Genomic DNA, 19,102 nt, shown 5'->3' on the forward strand with positions numbered 1-19,102 from the left:
CCTCATATCCTTTGATACAGATCAGGAGAGAGGGAGAAAGTTGCTGGAGAATTATTCAACTCTGGGGAATCAAGAGAAATACAAGGGCTAAAGGGGGCTTAATGGGGAGGGCATGACTCAAAGGTCAGTGCCTATCCTTGATGGTCACATTCACTTGTCAGGAGCAAGTGAATAAAAGAAATCATGGGTAGTCATCTCAAAATCAAAACTGCTACAAATCCATCCTTTATATGTTTAGAATACAGTAAAAACACAAACAAAGAACCCCCAAAACGGTCTTGTTGTATTTGTATTTTACAATTTGACTAAAAATCTTCTTTGTCTTCCTCTTCTTTGTCTTCTCCCTTTCTCCTACTCTGCTTCTTCTTTATCTTCTTCATGTCCCTTTGGGTCTAAACACAATTCTCATCAGGAGCATCTTAGAATGTGAGAGAAATTATAACTATGTAGCTAATGTTTAATATTTTGATACAGCCTCTCTATTCTTTTTTATGTTGGTGTGCATGCATGTGCACACACACATGTACACACACACACACACACACACACACACACACACACACACACACACACAAACACACACGGTTTGCTTCCATTCAAGTGCTGACATCAACTTCCGTGAGAAGGGGTCATCTTGGGTGTAAGTCTAAGACAGCTTTGAAGTCAGTGTCACCTACCAAATGTCAACAGCAACCAAAAAGACTTTTGGAGGAGCCCATCAGCTGAGTGAGTCAAGTTTACTCACAGGACTGGGAGGACAGCCAACAAGTAGTAAGTTATTTTATTCTTTGTATTGTTATTCTCAGAGGGTAGGGTTATACACCAACAGATAATCATGGTGGTATATTTACTTAGGATGAACTTCAAGCTTTTAGTATTTTTCCAGGATTTTCTTTTTCCAGGAACTGGATTTTTGGCTTGAAAATTCCAATTCTTATGTGGGAAAGGTTGTCTGTTTGCCTATTATGTAACTGCCACTTTCAGTAGGTGTTTTCAGGGAGCATTTTCCCCATGTATATTGGCAAGAATCTTGCTGTAGAAAGACTTTTCAATAGATTAGGGTCTGGCAAAGCTGTGAACACATTTATAAAGAAGGAAAAACATGGTGTCCAGAGCCAAAGGACCTGTGAAGATTCCCGGAAGACCATGAAAAAATACTTAGAAATAGCAGGAGTAGATTAGGCTGTGGAGCAATATGCTGTCCAGTGTTTGAACAGGCAAGTCACACTGGCCTTCTGTAGTTTCCCCAAGTGATAACATTCTGGCCTGATACAGAAGGGGAAGCAGCCTCGCATTTCTAAACTAATTTGTGCTTTGTCATGACATAGTATTCTTTTAAACAGCATGGATCATGCAACCTGATATCTTAGTTGGAGTCTATATTTAGAATCTGTGATTGATTTATTTTATTTATTCAGGTATTGATAACATTTTAGTGACAACATAAAGAATTTTCAAGTTTAAAGTTTAAAGATATAAACATCTGAAACAGTACTGGGATTGCTTGTCTCCAAAGCTATCCTCAGTGTGTGTGTGTGTGTGTGTGTGTGTGTGTGTGTGTGTGTGTGTGTGTGTGTATGTGTGTGTGTTAGGAAAGTGTGGCTATGAAGAAGTAGCCATGATGAATTTTTAAATACTGGCTTGTATATTTTATACATTTGTTTAGATAATATACCATTGGCTAAAAAAGGCTCTTGAGGAAGGCTGAGACTCAGAAAAAGAAATCATATATTTGATTTTAGTGAAACCCTAGAGAAGCAACATAGTAGTGGTAATATTCTTGCTAGGAAATGGATACCCTAGGGAAATTGTATAAAGCTCTATTTCAATATCATGTCAGTTTCCTAATGCTTCTGTGACAAAGTACCACAGACTGGATGGCTTAAAGAATAGAAGCTTATTGTACAGTTATGGAGGATAGAAGGCTAAGATCAAAGTGTGGGAAATGCTAGGTCCTTCTGCCCCTAGTCTATCTTTTATATTTCGTTGGGTTGTGGTAGCATGGCACCAGTCCTCACACAACTACACAACGTTCTCTCTCTCTCTCTCTCTCTCTCTCTCTCTCTCTCTCTCTCTCTCTCTCTCTCTCTCTCTCTCTCTCTCTCCCCCGCCCCCCTCCCGTGTGTATGTATCTTAATTTTTAATTCTTATATTGGTTTAAAGCTGACTCTAATGGGTTTATTTTAAATTAATTATTTCAGTGAAGTCTGTATTTCCACATGAGCTCCCAGATTCTTAGGCTCAGAACCTCAATGCATAAATTTACCTGTGTGTGGGAGAGGTACACTTTATCCCATACTGCATACAAAGAACTTTGCTTTAACTTGGGTTTCTTTTTCATTTTGAATAGTTCCTGTTTTGAGGTGAATAAAAACTTAGGAAATGTCCCCTTATCAGTCACTCCTTGCTTCCTTGAGTGAAGTAATCTCAACTTATTGAAAAAAAAAAAACTAAATAAATAAATATATCTGATGCTTAAAAAAAAAAAACCCCAGCAACCATGTGTTGTGTGGACCCATTGATAGACATCAGGCATGGCCTGGTGATTCAGGCCTATAATTTCAGACACTCAAAAGTATGAATAAGGAAAATGGCCAATCCAAGGCCCACTTAGCTCAATGTCAGACCAGCATGTTAGCGAAGCCATGCTGAGCTGGGAATGTAACACAACGCATATATGGACAGAGGGTTTCTTTGTCAGGTGATGAAATTGCTCTTCAAGGCACTTATGGTGATGGATATATATCAGGTGACTATATAAAGACCACTGGATTGTAACTAGCATAGTGGCTTGGGTAGTATACAAATTATATGCTTTTGTTAACAAAGACAGACTTGCTATCGGCTGGGTGTAAAAATGTTTGTATGAATTTACGTGTCTGTTTCAGCTATGATGTCTTAAGGCCCAACATTTTGTCTTTTCTTTAGGTCTCATTTTCATCATTTACAGGACAAGGAGGTTATATGCCATTTATCAGGGGGACCCTTTTATAATTCAAGTAACCCTCACTTCCCTTATCTAGTCAAGTTCATTTTAAGTCTTGGAAACTACGGGTCTGGATTGAAATCTAGTTTTTCCGATGACTTGCTTTGCAAATTTAGGCAAATTATCATGCCTCTTTGAGGCCTGATCTGAAGTATACTGAGTGGGAATATTATAATAATAATGGCAACGACAATTTCTTCCTTGTGAGGCTGCAGAGAAGATTTAATGTGGTAATATCTGCACTAGCTCAGCAAACACATAGCACAGTGTAATTTACCAAAAGGCAGTGCTCTCTTATTATTGGCATACACTTCCAATAGTCTTGGTTAACAGCTCCACTTCAGCAAGATGGGCCAGACTAATTTTTAGTCACCAGGAAACAGATGCACAGGGCTATTTTTTCATGTCAATGCTCTGTCAATTGCAGCTCCTATATACTTTTTAATTCTTAAATAGTTTAACAGAGGCATCTGTGTTAATCCAGAACATAGTTTTTCTTGCCCTACAAGGCACACCCCTCCTTCCCCTCACCCCCACTTCCAGCTCAAGTTGGTCAAATAATCAGCTTAACTCTGTTTCCAGGAAGCACCAACTGTCATGCAAAACATGACACATTTGTTGGCTGGTCATCCTAGGTGATCCTGATAGATGCAAATAGGGTGAGTATTTGCTGAGAACCTACATTGTTAAAAACAATATGTTTAGCACATAAGGAGTGCTAGAGATGAACTTGCAATATCAAAGTGAGATCTTCATGAATACCACAGTTCTGTGCTGGAGGTAGGTTGACAGGACTATTCTGTGGTGCGTCAGATACTTTGAATTTACTAGGTCTGGGAAAACTATGGTCTCCTGTAGGATGTTGAATCCCCAACTAGATGCAGCACCCTATTCACTCCCTGAAGAAGGGAGCAAGAGTAGGTAAATCAAGTGGAAAGGGCTTGCGTGAAGCAAGGTAAGAGAGACATTCCTCGATGAAAGTTGGCTTTCCATGATACTGCTCACCATCCCCGACCCAAGCCCTGCCCTTTCATGATCTGTGTTTCTGACCTGGAGACAGGACAGACTTGTCACCCAGATAGAGCTGCCTCTGGATTGAGATGAGACTAGAGATGGTGGTCATATAAAGGGAAACTTAGGTCGGGCTATGGAAGGCCTCAAACACTCTTCAGTGGGGATGGCAAAGCTACAATGAAATTTAAAGAATATGTAATCGGGGGGGGGGGGGGGAGGCAGGTGGGGGGTGCTTTTCCCCCTACATTTTATGTAATGTTCTCAAGTTGATGTTCTGTATGTATTGATCAAGAAGTTGTTTTATCTTTTTTCAAGACAAGTAGGCATTTGAGCAACACTCTAGCATTTAGTTTCAACACCAAGGCCACGGCTGACTCATTTGTCCCTCAGCAACTGAGTGTTTTGTTGTCAGTAACATTAATTATGTCTATCACTCACTCTAATATGACCTTTGTTTTCCCCCTCATAACATTCCATCCTCACAGGCTCACATCTGGGTGCCTGCAGACTAGTGACTTCAGCCCTGAGCCTTCACTATATGACAATTAGAACTCCCAAAGCTCAGTTCAGACACACAGCCTCATGTGTTGCTCTGCCTTTAGCCTGACATGCCTGAACTGAATTACGGAACATTCACTCCTACTGGGGTATAGAAAAAACCCAAGTTTTTCTGTTCACCAATTTTTCATTTCAGAAGCTTGGAGCAAGTCTTGTAGAAAAGAGTTGGAAGAAACACATATTATTGGATGAATATGGACCTTGGGGGTCCCAAGGCTCAAGTTTGAATCTTGAACCTGCTATTTATATGCTAGCTAATTTTGAACAATATCATCCTTGATCCAGGTGTAATAAGAATTTTATTATCTACAGTGTAGTGTGGGACATAAACTGGATGGAGTTCAGACTCTAGCATAAGGTTGCCTCTCACTCCCAAGAGATATGACTTCTGTGATGTACAGTCAGTTCCTTTGGGGTTGAGAAATCCAGGACATCTCTCTCTCTCTCTCTCTCTCTCTCTCTCTCTCTCTCTCTCTCTCTCTCTCTGCTCTTCTCTTTTGGAAACATCTAAAGTCAAAGGACTACATGTACAATTTTATTCACAGAAAAAAGCTATACATATTAGTGGCTAGGCTATAACTTACAGCCACCAAGGGAACAAACATACATCTTAGGTCTACAACCAAGGTTGTCATAGAGCATATTCAGGAGACACTAGGGACCCATGTCTACTGAGATATGGGAAGTCCGATCCAAGGTCAGCATCCTAGTGTTCAACCCAAGCAATTGGAGAAGGCCTCATACTTGGGGTCCCTGTGCTAGCCCCAGGACTCTGGATTCTTTACCTTGAAAATTTTAGTAATATGTGAACAAGGACCCTCTCAGTTTCACTTTTCTCCCAAGTTCCCCCAAATGATATAATAAGTCCTAGTTATGTCTTTGAACAATTATCTCCTTACAGTCCTAATCATTTTTATTTGGTATAGCTAAATTCACATGGGTCAAAGGCTTCTATGTCACTATGACATACCAGCTAGTACAGAATGTCAAAGTCCATGCCTAGAGATTGGTATAATTGTCCCCATTGAGCAGATGTGTAATTTACACCAGGTCACATGATTAGTGAGAGGTCAGAGCAGCATCAATACAGCTGTCTACTCTTTATATTATGCTGTGATGAATGAGAGGAACATGAATGGTTATAAGCATTCAGAATAACCAGTTCAGAAGTAACACAGCATCAACTGCCATTGAAAGGCATTGGAACAACGGTGAAGTGCAACACCACGCTGAACTCAGAAACGCTGTTTGTAGTAAATGTCACCAAGCATGGGCTTGCTTCTTGACATGGCATCCATAAAGCTTTATTTGCTGCTGTTTTCCCAGCCCCTCTTCTAGGTGCTCACACATAGACCACACTCAATAAACATCTGTTAAAGAAGTGTCCCATTCTTCACGCTGAATGAATTTTGCTTCCCTTCTTTCAAGTTCATACTTCGGTTCCTCATCTTTTTTTTTTTTTAAAGCTTCCTGTGTTTGACAGAATAATATTCTTCGGCAAACTTGATGACTGGTCCTATCAGGCAGAGAGACTCAAGTTTTAATATCTGCTGTCCATTTCTTTGCTATGACTCTCTGCTGGTGAATTATCTGTTTTTATGCCACAAGCACATTCCAGTCACGTCTGATTCTTGCTTCCCTGGGAACACCTAGAGAAGGATGATTTCCTGTGTCCTCACTGTTAGTCAGGCTAGCATTACTCTATCTCCTCTTACTGGGATTTAACCAGGTTCCTCTTGACACTCTCCCATCATCCCTCATTCTGTTTCCTTAGTCAGAATGCCATGAGCAGATGCCTCCGCCTACATCCTCTCTGGTGGCCTGTCCCAGGTAGGCAGTCTGACTCACTAAGAAGCTGACCCTGAAGACAACAATAAAGGCTGAGGGACACCCCCTTTCTGCCTGATGTACTGAGGAGACACTGCTCTCCTGAACTAACACAGAGCTGTGCCCTTTCCTCCGTTAAAGCATTAGCCACATTGTTAGGTACCTACTTGATCGTTCATTTGTCCACGGGGTTGGAATCAAGCCCCAGCCTTTCTTGTTGAGAAGACAAAGAAAAAGCTACAAGTGGTACAAGATCAGTGGTGACCTGTGCCATCTCCACCCAGAGCTCTGAAGGAAGAAGACACCAGAAATGTCTCCATTAAACCCAAATAGCTAAGTGGCCACTCCCATCTCAGCTAGTCCTGGTGGGTGGGCTGCCCTTGGAATAGCTGCCACTCAAAGGTGAGGGCTGACAGCAGGGAGGTGCTTATCCTTCTGTGCCCAGCAGCTGGGGACACAGCTCTGCCTGCCCAGAAGCAGAATACAAGAAGATAGCACAATATCTTTTCCACATAGCCTCTTTCGCCCCACAGAGCTTTTCCCTCTCTTTAGTGGCTGCTTGCCTGGCAGTTGCTTTTTCTTGTGTTTGAAAGGCTCTGTGCCTGGCTCTTTCTCTGTTTGATCTGAGTACTTCCAGCTTTCCTTTATGACTGATGTCAAAAGGCAAGTGCTCCTGAGGCCTCCCCTTGCTCCCCATGCAGAGTGAGCTGCGATGTCATGGACTTAGTCAATGCTCACTGCTTCCTGAACTAGACGCTTAAGGTGACTGAGGGACATTCCTTTCCGCCTGCTGTGCTGAGGAGACACCACTCTCCTGAACTCGCACAGAGCTGTGCCCTTTCTTCTATTACAGCATTAGCCACATTGTTACTCGCCTGTTTGATTGTTCATTTGTTCTCTGAGTTGGATCAAGCCCCAGCTGCCCCCGTGGCTGGTATTCTACTAAACCCTAGAGAGATAATGACAATTAGTTTTGCTAAAGGATGAGTGATAACTCGTCATCAATGGATCATGCATAATGCATACTTCTGACTTGGACAGAAAATGTAGACGTTCATGAAGCACACAGTTGTACAGATATGGCATGCGGCTTAGTTAGAAAAGTGAGGGAAGGCAGTAGGTTGAAATGACCATCACAATACATCTCTGAAAACATGGAAATACAGAATGTGTACAAGGCCAGGGTTGGGAGATGAGTGGAGAATTTGAAGCTGGAAAGGAAACTGGATGAAATAGTGTTCACCAGGCCAAAAAAAAAAAAAAAAAAGTAGAGAATGCTGGAGTGTGGTTGCAGATGCTCACATGAATACTTATGGCTTGGGATTGCACTCAGGGCTATGGGAAGTCATTAAAGGGGTTTAAGCAAAGTGTCAAAACAATCAGATTAGAGATCTGAAAATATGAGCTGGCTGCTCTGTGGAGAGCAGACTGTAGAAGGGTGACTAAGCCATGGGTGGCAGCTGGGGTGCTGTTCTCAGTTCGCTGATGAAATGTAGGTCACTTGAACAGAGGCTGGTGCTGGAGAGAGAGAGAGAGGGTTAAGACTAGAACAGTTGAGGGCAAAACTAAAACAAAAGCAAAATGCCTGGCAGTGCTCAGTGATGTAAAGAAGGCAGGACTGTATTTCTGTTGGTGCCTCACTTTTTTGATTCAGAATTTGATGAAAATTACAAAACTCACACACATTATTTTGCATGACTTTGGAGGGATACAAAGGCCTTCTGGAGCCCATTTATGAGCCCTTGATGAGAAAAGAAAGCAGAGCTTTTACTCCTTAGTGGATTCTATTCCAGAAATTACTGTAGGAGCTCACCTAAGGGACATGTGTGTGGAAGGAGAGATAACGAGGAGGGAACTGTAGAGCACAGAGAGGCTCTCTATGGTCAGATCTCTGCCCTTCTCCTTCCAGTGTGGATGTAAGAGTCTAGACTGCCCAGCAGAGCTTACAACCTGCTTCCCCATGAACCGAGCACTCGTTAGTTTGCAAGGCAGCACAAGGTGGAAACATCCACAAATGGACCCACGAGCCTCCAGGTGGTGAAGGGGAATACATTTCAAAGTATTCATGTTCCAAAGACCCAAATTTCATCTACAGCAGATGTCTCTCCATGACGCTGAGTACTGTGGACTGAAGAATAAAGCTGTCATTTTCTATCTTGTGTCAGGGGATTGCATCATTTAGAGATGAAGACAGCCTGCCTATGGCTGGGCGGATAAATTAATATCTTGCATCTAGTGATTCATTTTTACCTTGTGGAAAAAGCAGACATGGTAATTGTGTTCATAGACAGAGATTTAGAAGAGAGTCTGCCTTTGCAGAAAATGCATTTCAGGAAGCCAATAAAGATGAGAGGGAGGAGAAATGCAAAGGAGGAAGTGTTAGGGTAAACCTTAGTTCACTGGTGTTAATCATACACTAGGTAGGTGTTTTTTTTTCTCAGTGCCTATAACAGCTACAGTTTAGGGAAGAGGGAGAACCCTGTCTGGGTTGCCTTAAGGATTGTCTGGTTTGAACTCCAATTAAGGAGCAACTCCCTTCGGAGAACCATGACGGTGTCTGAGTCTCCATCTGAAGCTGTTTCAGTGACACTGGACAACTGTGATGTGAAGTCCTATGTTGCTTACTCGGTGCATTCCAGGACAGACAAACAGGCTTGGATGTGGCCGACTACTCCAGCTGCTTGGTGGGTGCTGAGCAGAGTGCTGCGCTGGCATAGCGCACTGCGTCTGTAATCCCATCACTCAGAGGCTGAAGCAGGAGGGATGTCTTGAGTCTACGTCCAGCATACTGAATTCTAAGCCAGTCATAGATATAATGAGACCTTATTTCAGGAGAGAGAGAGAGAGAGAGAGAGAGAGAGAGAGAGAGAGAGAGAGAGAGAGAGAGAAACTACTTCTTGATACTTGAATACCTGAACATCATGGAGTCAGGAGAGGAAAATGGATGAAAAAGGGTGATCTAGAAACAAAATGTTCTATGTTTCCCATTGCTGGGCTACATCCTTCTGTTAATTAGTGCAAATTCTACCACCCACTCCATGCCATCCATCACTCCCTCATCCTAGGTGCTAGAGATACAGACATCACGTCATGGTCATTTCTAATCCTCATCTGCCCTTTCTATGTGTTGGGCACAGTTGTCTACTTCTTTTTCTTTTCATTAATTTATTTATTTACATTACCTGATGGAGCTGCCCCCCTCCTCTCCTCCCAGTCCTTCTCTCTCTCCCTCTCCCCTCCCCTCCCCATATCCTTCCCTTCCTTTCTCCTCAGAGAAGGGAAGACCTCCCATGGGTATCAACCTGCCTTGACATATCAAGTTGCAGTAGGAGTAGGTGCATCTTTTTCAACTGGTGCTAGACCAGGCAGCCCAGTTAGGCGAGAGGCTCCAGAGGCAGGCAGCAGAGTCAGAGATAGCCCCTGATCCCGCTGTTAGGAGTCCCACACAAAGAGCAAGCTGTGCATGTGTTATATATGTGTAAGGGGCCTACGTCTGTCCCATGCATGCTTTCTGGTCAGTGGTTCAGTCTCTATGAGCCCCTTTGGGCCTAGGTTAGTTGATTCTGTAGGTTTCCTTCTGACATCATTGCCCTCCCTGGCTCCTTCAGTCCTTCCTCCCATTCTTTCACAAGGTACCCTGAGCGCTGCCTCATGTTTGGCTGTGGGTCTCTGCATCTGTTCCCATCGGCTAATTGTCTACTTCTTTAGGAAAGTATGTGTGCCTTTTTCATACCCAAAATACAACATCCCACCTGGGACCTTGGCTTCCCTAAACCAGGTTCTCTTATGTGTCCACCTCACAGGCTCTTTCTACTCACTCTCCCCCTACCCCCCCTTTTTTTTGTATCTCCTAATATCAGAGGTCCCAATGATTGGTCCTGTATCTTTTCTCTTTTGCTCTTGTCTTGGTGAGCACATCAAGTTTCATGCCTTCAAGTGCCAATGTCTCTAGCTATGACATAAACTGTAGATGCCCACTGGCCACCTCCTCTTCCCACTTTGAGAGCTAAAAAGTTTCTCAAACACAAAACATTCAAAAGGACCTTGATCCCCATGATCCCCACGCTACCTCTACTGCCTCCATCACTGGGTTTTTCTAGCTCAGGACATGCATCAGTGTGTGTACCAACCAGACAAGATTTTTTTCCACCCCTTTGCTAAGTCACCAGGTATTGATATTCAAGTTCTACCTCCCAAGCATTACTCCACCCTTGCTCACCAGGCCACTCATGTCCCAGCCCAGTGACCTTACTATCTCAGTTGTTTCTAGCACCTCTGACAAAATAGGTCCATGGCATACCCGTTTTGAGTCTGTTTTGGTGACTTCAGGAGAGGAGGGCTAATCAGGGACTGGGAAGTTGCTAGGGGAAGTGTTTGCCAGGAGCATCTCTTTACCCGAGGGCCCAAGTGACCCATCCCCTTATGATTGTGGGCCTGAGACCGTAACGCTGTAATCACAGGGCAGGATTTCAGTGCAGAGCAGCACTGGTCATAATAACACGGTGTGATGCGAGCGTGGGGGTAGTGCTTTGGAGCTGCCCCACCTACCCACACCCTGCTAGCCCTTGCAGCGTTCTAGCAAGGCTGCATTCCTGGCCTCACACGTAATTCTTGTCATGTTGCTTCCAAACTGGGCTGGATGCAATAACTGCATGCTTCTTTCCAACTATCTTGGTCTCACTAAGGTGGAGCTGTCTGCTCTCTGCACCAAGCCAGTTTTTATCACGGTTTTAGACGGGCAGTGCTTACCTGTCTGTCTCCAGGAGTTATCGGGGCTGCTTTCCTTCAAGTATAATATGAAATTTCCTCTTATCAGATTCTCTTAACATGTTAAGAAGATTGCCTATTAGGCCTGTTACAGACCAAGTGAGTCATAATATTTGCATTATTATTATGTACCCTAGTTGACCAGCTGATGGTCTGAAGGATTCATTGGGTTGGAAAAACAAGGGACTGAGGCTGGAGAGAGGAAAACACCTATGGTAGCATTCCCTATGACAGTGAGTTTAGGTACGGCATTTATTCTTCATCAGGATCCCTGACAGTGAGATACTGTATGTTATGTGTATAGCTACTCCATGCCTGAAGCACATCTGGTTCTTAACGAACGACGAATGAATGCAAGTGCCCAGATGCGATGATATTTTTCAAGGATTTATTCACGCGCGTATGTGTGTGTGTCCAATGTGAATGTATGCACACCCATACAGGTGAAGGTGTGCGTGCCTGTGTGCACATGGAGGCCAAAGGAAGGTGTTGGATCCCTCAGAAATGGAGCAACAGGTGTTCTCTGGATGCCCAACTTGGGATATGGGATCCCAACTCAGGTCCTCATGACAGTACAGCAAAATGCTCTTGCCCACTGGGCCGTCTTCTCAGCGCCAGGAGCTGCATCTGTAACTTACCTGTCATCTCCTGGAGGAGAACTCAGAGAATGACCTTACAATGTCCTGCACACAGTAGATGCTCACCAGGTGCAATTCCCATCCATTTCCTTTGGGACGGGGCGCCGTTGTTTGTGAATAACTTGTGTGAGGACATACCGGATATGGGGTGCAATTGACGGATACGAGCTGAGATGGCTAGCTGACAGTCCCTGGTGATAAGCACCCTCGTACTCTCAAAACTTCCCAGGCAGTACATGCAGTGAATGGTTCTCAACCTTCCTAACACTGTGATACTTTAATACAGGTCCTCGTGTTAGGGCGACCCAAAACCAGAAAAGTATTTTGTTGCTGCTCCATAACTGTAATTTTCTACTGTTATGAATTATAATGTAACTATCTGATACACAGGATATCTGATATACAACCCCCAAAGAGATCCAGACCCACAGGTTGAGAACCACTGCCTTAGACCACTGTGCTGGCAACCGTCAAGACCTTGAAGATGCAGAGAGACCAAGCACAGAGAAGCAGTTATGGCTGCTAGTGTGCACTGCCCTCTGCTTGAACGACCACTCAGTGAATGCCCCGTCTTTGTGCAGAGGTAGAAGTCGGCATGCCTATGTATGATCAATGCTAAGTGCAGGGTGATTCAGCTGGAGTTGCAGATTTTGGGCTTATGTAAAGCAGTGGCTCTCAGCCTTCTGAAACCTGGGACCCTTTAACACAGAGCCTCACCCAGGCATAAAAACTTTTGTTGCTGCTTCATAACTGTAATTTTGCTACGGTTATGAATCATAATGTAAATATGATAGGCAGGAAGGATATCTGATATGTGACACACACCCCCCCAAGGATCACGACCCCACAGGTTGTGAGCCACCGATGTAAAAGAACCCAGAATTTAAAAGTTACCATACCAGTAGAGGCTCAGTAAGTCCCTCTGCACCTCTTCCCACAGTCATTGTAAGATGCAATTGAGGGAATAAGGATTTCATTGTTCCTGTGAGCATCTGAGCTCTGTGCTCAGACTCTGGTCCCTGGGCTAATAGCGTCAACTTTAAATGAAAGAATATTAGAGGCTTACTTTCTCCGGCCCTACTGCAGACATTCAGAATCAGAACCTCAAGTTCACGTCAAGTCTGAGTGCCAGCATATGCAAAAGAACTTTTACTTCCATAAGGACATTTTTTTTCCTGTGTATTTTTTCCCCTTGGGAAAAAAAAAATGAACTATGCCTGACTTCTCTGTTTTGTACCTAAAATATACTTGACCATTAACAGGTGCTGAATGGATGGCTGCATGGAGACCTTAACCTGGACGGTCTTACTTCCCACCCACGGCTCGGTGCTTTTCACCCACTGCATTCTGCTGTGATAGCAGGGGGGGTTAAGTGGTGACTGCAGCTGCTGCACACTCAGCTGATGCCAGCCACAGATGCAGGCATTTAGCGTGTGATTAAGGACAGGGTAATCCACTTAATGTGGGTTGTGGGAGATATTTGGCAAGAACCAAGGTATTCAAGGGTTGGATTTTAGCTTCCAAAGATAATGTCTTTCCCAATTATTTAAAGCCCTCAGTAACTTGGATCACGCCCAGCTCGAAATAAGCCTCTTTAAGACAGACTTCTGTAAATAGGATGCTTGCTCACTTTCCTCTTTTCCAGCGGAATCTTGATTCTAATGTGTTATATTATGTCACAGAGAGGTATTGTCCAGCCATTATCTTAGTGGTGCTCAAACCAACTGAATTTAACACCTGTAAAGGGGCAAGGCCTTCTTTTTGTTTTGCTTAGTAGAGGTTACCACTGGCTAACTTAATTAAAAAATTAATTATATTCCGTCATTCAACAAAACACTGCAGTGCCTGGCTTGAGGTTACCATAGTGAATAGGAGAGCAGTTGCTGTTTCTACTCAGTAATTGCCAGGTGGTGAGGATGGAATGAGAATGAAGCAATTATGGAGAGGGCTGGGGAGGTGCAGGCAAAGGTGAGAGAGGAAGGCAGGCAAACCTAGCCAAGGAAGGGCAGAGGTGCACTAAGCTACATCCCACTGGGGGGAGGGGAAGTGACCTATAGGCCAATACTTGAAGGGCAGGGCGAGCAGGAGGTAAACAATTGGGGTGGGAGGGAGGAAGTGCAGCTGGGACAAACCATAGCTTTAAAAACAAGAGCATGGGCTACAGCCGAGGAAGTGGTGAAGCAGTTAAGGGTTTGGGCAGCTGTGGAGATATGTGTGGGGTGTCGGTGGATATGTGTGTAGGTCTGAGGGGGTGATAAGACATGAGGCTGAGGAAAGAAGGCAGCGTTGGATTTGACTGAATATTGGGAAACCTTCTAAGCATTTACATTTTATCCCCAGTCCAGCTGGGGGGGAGGGGGCATCTGGAGAGCTCGGGTGTTAATGGGGTTTTCTATGGTTCTCCTAGTTTCTCGCATGGGCTGGACTAGCAGGGCCCCTGATCAGCACACTCCTGGGTGGGACAAAATTGGTTTTGGTCTGTGTGCTTTGCATGGCCCTTGAGCTGCTGCTCCGAGTTGAACACGTCTCTGTCTTTCCTGCTTTAAGTCCAACAATGCAAACAATGGGTGCATCCTCAGTGTTGCCTTAGGGACTTCCTCAAAGACCAATAAAGCTGGCCATCCTTCTCTGTTGATTCTGCATCCGGGCATTCAGACAAGCCATAGTCAACACTCAGAAAACAATGGCGACTTGCTGCAATGTACAGTCAGTCCTCTTGTCATTATTTTCTAAACTGTACAGCATATGCCATAACTTGGATTTTGTCGGTGGCTGCACGTCCAATCCTTCCCCGTGGCCTCCTTCTTGGCTCCTTGGAGCAAGTGAGGCCATCTGCTGAGCCCCATGTGCTAATAGATCCTGCTGGGCTCCCTTGGAGGGCTCTGTCGCAGGGCACCTACTCTTTGTGTGGTCACTTTCATATCTGGTGCTGTGCTGGTCACATATACACATTTGTTTCCAATACCCAACCTATCCCTGTATACTAGCACTAGTAAAGGTGTTGGGTCACATAGTGTGGTGGGTGCCATAGGTTTGGGGGCTGGCCTGGATGTGGCCTTTTCCTGTCCTTGTTGCATGACTTTGGTGAGTCACTTCAAGGATCACTCTTCAGTTTTCCCAGCTATCAAACGAGGTGCAGAGACCAAAGCGGCTCATGAGATAGTCATTTGTGAAGTTACATGAAATGGTGGGCTTTCGCAGGCACTGCGGACAAGGATGGGGTTACCACTGGTGCTGTGGACAAGGATGGGGACATCACTGGCCTCGGCACATCTTTCTGAAAGAGCTAGAGGGAGGGATCAGGACTCCTGTGCTTCTTACCTTGTAGAACTAATCGCCACCTTCCCTTCTGCGGCTTGCAAATGAGCTTTCATTTCACAACTGCTTCTACGTGCAGTCACTTAATGGGCGGCTCAATTAGAGACCATTTGGCCAAATGTAAATGTCATTTGAATCCATAATTGTGGGGACGGAATCGTTTCAAATAGTTTTTGATGACACAATGTACTTTGAAACATTGTGTGTGTGCATGTGTGTGTGCGTGTGTGTGTGTGTGTGTGTATGTGTGTGTGTGTGTGTGTGTGTGTGTGTGTGTGTGTGTGTGTTTGCGTGTGTATGTATCTGGTGGACCTGTGTGAGGCAAACACACCCAATTTGTTCTCTCTTACACTTGGAGCTTCTTGCTGGCAATTTTCAAAATGTTAATGGAATGATATTAAAATCCAGTTCATGTCAGAGCTTCTGTTTTCTGCAAGAAAGCCTCTGCAAAAAAACTTTTAAAACAGGTCTATAGATTTTAAAAGAGAGAGAGAGAGAGAGAGAGAGAGAGAGAGAGAGAGAGAGAGAAAGAAACAGAAGAAGAAGAAGAAGAAGAAGAAGGAAGGAAAGAAAGAAAGACAAGGATGCTTGTACAGAGGAAGGTAGGTAGCAGGGCTTGACATTGTGTGAGAAGGGGTTAGAAACTTGTGGATCAGGTACCTTAGCCTCAAGAAGGAATACCTCATCTCTCTTCTTGTCCACCGCATAGGGAGCCATTTGACTGTACTAAGATGTCCAGGCAGTTACACTCGGGCCGTTTTTAGGACAGCTGGGAGGATCCTTCTGAAAAGAGGGTGCCTCACAGCCCTTGTCTTCCCTGGGGCTTCCTGAGCCTCTTCAGCACCACATACAGATGCCATCGTGTTGTTTAGCTTCTGGAACACACATTTTTTCCTCCGTTATTCTCCTACTGCCTTCTCAGCTCACTTATCTAAGAAATGGGCCCCAGAAGACCATGAACTTCCCAAGGGCATGGAATAAATCTTGTTTACCTTGGAACATCTGTGAGATAAATCCTTTCCTCTGATAGCTGCCAGGGTCAGATAATAACAGTGGTCCCTGGCTTCATTTTTAAGGTCTCCCTTTGCTGTCACAGCAGTAGAGAAGTGTCTAAGAGGTCAATGAGATTGGTCTCCCCTGTTGATATGTCCTGTTGTGTGCTCTTGTCCTCAGTCCTGCCCAGACTCCTTGACATGGCACTTGGATCCTTTTATTACCTCAAACAGGATCAGCTCTCCAGCCTTGTCTACTCTCCCTACCCAGAGGAAGTTTCATCCACCAGCAGGCCACGGTGTTTCTCTAGATTCTTCCTCTATTCCCTCACGATAACAGAATTTGAGATGCCTGGGCTTTTGTGTGCTAGGTACTTCACGGAGACACCATCTAGATCATCAATACATCTCACACAGAGCTAGGTCACATGTAAAATAGGATGAACCCGCCCCTCTATTTTGCAGATGGTAAAACTGAGATTTGGAAAGAAACAAAACTTCCATTAGGATAGTCAGTTACAGGCAGTGAAGGGTGATGAAGCCCGTGACTCTAGAGCCTGAGATTTTGTCTGGCATGTGATATGGAAACTGATGAATAAATGACCTTCATTTTCATTGGTAGATCTCATGTCCAGCTGAGCAGATGTGGCAGGACAGCAGAGAAGTGATCTGGTTCCAGTATTTTTGAGGCAGAGATAGGAGTGAGCATAGAGTTCCCAGTAAGACTTTTTTCTAATAGTAGAGAGAGACGGGAGGCCAGAGACAATGACAGGTGGTGGCAAAGAAAGGACAGACCAATGACATTTCAGATCATATCACATCGTGTCATGATACTGTTTGTCTTTGGGCCCATGGACCTCAGAGGGTTTTTAGAGAAGTCCTCTACATGGCAAAAGCCTATGTGTGACATTTAAGTATCCCTAGGCTGGAGGCAAGAGCCTGAGCCCTTGGTGAAATGGCCCCAAGTAATTTGCTGAAGTTTCCCAGGTAATTGTAACAGGTGGTTGGCTTATTTGATCCACCCGATAGAAACCCTTGTGCAGCAGGAAAGCAGAGCGCCTCCCAAAGCACCTTGGGTAACACTGATCAGATCTTGCTCATCACCATCCTCTTAATGAGACACCCAAGAGAGGCTGCCAGTAATCACTGCTTCTTCCTGCCTGAAGCAGAGGGTATATTACAGACTTCACTTAGAAGCACAAGAAAGAGACAAAGGCATACTGGGAGCATCATAGCCAAGGTGGAAAAAAGATTTTACATAAAAGCTCTCCCAGGGCCCAGTTTCATCTTCCTTGGAATCCTACACACCAGGAAATCAACTTGCTGAAACCAGCCATAGTCCTCAATAACCCACAGAGAAATAACATGAGAACTTTCTAAATAAGGACTCAAAGGGTACCAGAAAAAACACAAGGGAAACACAGAGGATGATTTAACTAATCCAGCCAGTCTGAGAAAATATATTCATTGAGTAACAGCTGTCCATTCGTTTATGCATTAATTCACCTACTGCACATTTTATAAGTCCCTACTCACTAAAATGTCTTACTTGACAGCTGAACCGAGCTCTCTGTCCTGTCTATCAGCCTGCTGTCGTGGCCACCAGCAACTGTGGTGGTGCATGTGGCCAGGACAGGACCCTCAGAGGAGTGAGTGGGAACTGGAACACAGCCTCTGTTCTGTCTGCTTCGGGATCCTGCATTTGAGAGAAACAGCAACTTCTTCCTATGAACATAGGCACCCACTGTTTGCTCAGCTGTGTACCCGAAGAACTGTGTGTCCACATTCTGATTGGTTGGCTCCAAGGATGCATATTCTATTTGTAACAAATGTTCTTTTTGTGAGAGTGGTGGCCATGATTATTATGGGGCTGATAGAGTGATACTCCGTGCCAAGGAAAAAAGTATTAGGCACTAAATGTTTACTAAGTAGGGTAGTCAGTTTGCTGTGACATTGACTCCTTATACAAAGCTGCATATAGCTAAATTTCTAGCCCTAAAGGAAGATAGTCACACAATCATGTAATGTCAGGTAAGTCAGAGTAAATAACCAAGCCCAGGAAGAAGGGCTAATTTATGATTCCTCCCAGGCTTCTTTGCTGTATTATCATAACAACTCCCATTGGTGAGTAGTGCTTTGTTTGAAACCATGTGCTAGGTACTTACAAAGCATCACTTCCTGTATTTCGCCATGAGCTTGTGAGGGAGGGATTTTTTTCCCTCTGGCACTCACGTATGGGCATCTGTGTGTGTGTTTTGTGTATTTGTGTACACACGCTGGTGTGGGTGTCATGGATGTTGTATGTGTAATAGCACAGAGGTTGCTATTAAATGTCTTCCTTGACTTATATATTGTATAAGTATTTTGTATAAGTATTGTATAAGTATTTTGTATAAGTATTTTGTATTGAGGCAAGTTCTCTCTTTGAAGCAGGAAGCCATGGTTGCAGCGACTCTCGCCAGCCAGCTTGCCGCTGGAGTGGCCAGCTTCTGCCTTACAGGTGGGGCACTATAACAAACCAGTACTGATGTGGCCTCTGTGATTCCAAATGCACTTCCTGTGCTTACATAGCAAGATCTCTTCCATGATGCTGTCCCTGCCCCCAGCTCCCAAGGTCAACATTCTCAGTCACTACACTACAGTTCCCCGAAAGGTGTGTACAATTATACGCAGACACAGGTACTTACATACCTATGAACACACAAAATGTGATCCCATGGCGATCTTCCACGTTGTCTTCTATTTTCTGTCATCTTCGTGTGGTCCACTTCTTACTGTCATGTAAAAATCACTTTTGAAAGGTAGGATGGCAAACTGTGTCTTTCTTGAAGCAAATCAGTCTTGAAGATCTCTCTTTTGTACCCTTCCTGTCATTTACGTTAAGCCTCCCTTCTGACCTTCTACATATTCAGTCTTTAGCTCCTCACCTCCTGCGGGTTTTTGTCTGCCTGCCTGTTTTCTCAGCCATTTCTACTTCCTCTTCAGATTGGGAGGAGGGGGAA

General features: G+C 44.3%; 1 protein-coding gene and 1 long non-coding RNA gene across 6 annotated transcripts in view; one reads left to right on the forward strand and one right to left on the reverse strand.

Annotated features, from left to right (window-relative positions):
• Positions 1–19,102, forward strand: part of LOC311607819 (uncharacterized protein) — a 180,715-nt gene that overhangs the window by 105,098 nt on the left and 56,515 nt on the right. The gene's annotated exons all lie outside the window — the stretch shown is intronic.
• On the reverse strand, positions 5,731–10,818 carry LOC311607820. The gene is made up of 3 exons (XR_014782758.1): positions 10,686–10,818; positions 7,261–7,334; positions 5,731–6,074 (listed from the first exon to the last, which is right to left on the reverse strand). It is a non-coding gene; the product is annotated as an uncharacterized lncRNA (long non-coding RNA).

This window comes from Acomys minous (assembly GCF_964271855.1).
Source record: "Acomys minous genome assembly, chromosome: 10".
NCBI lineage: Eukaryota > Metazoa > Chordata > Mammalia > Rodentia > Muridae > Acomys > Acomys minous.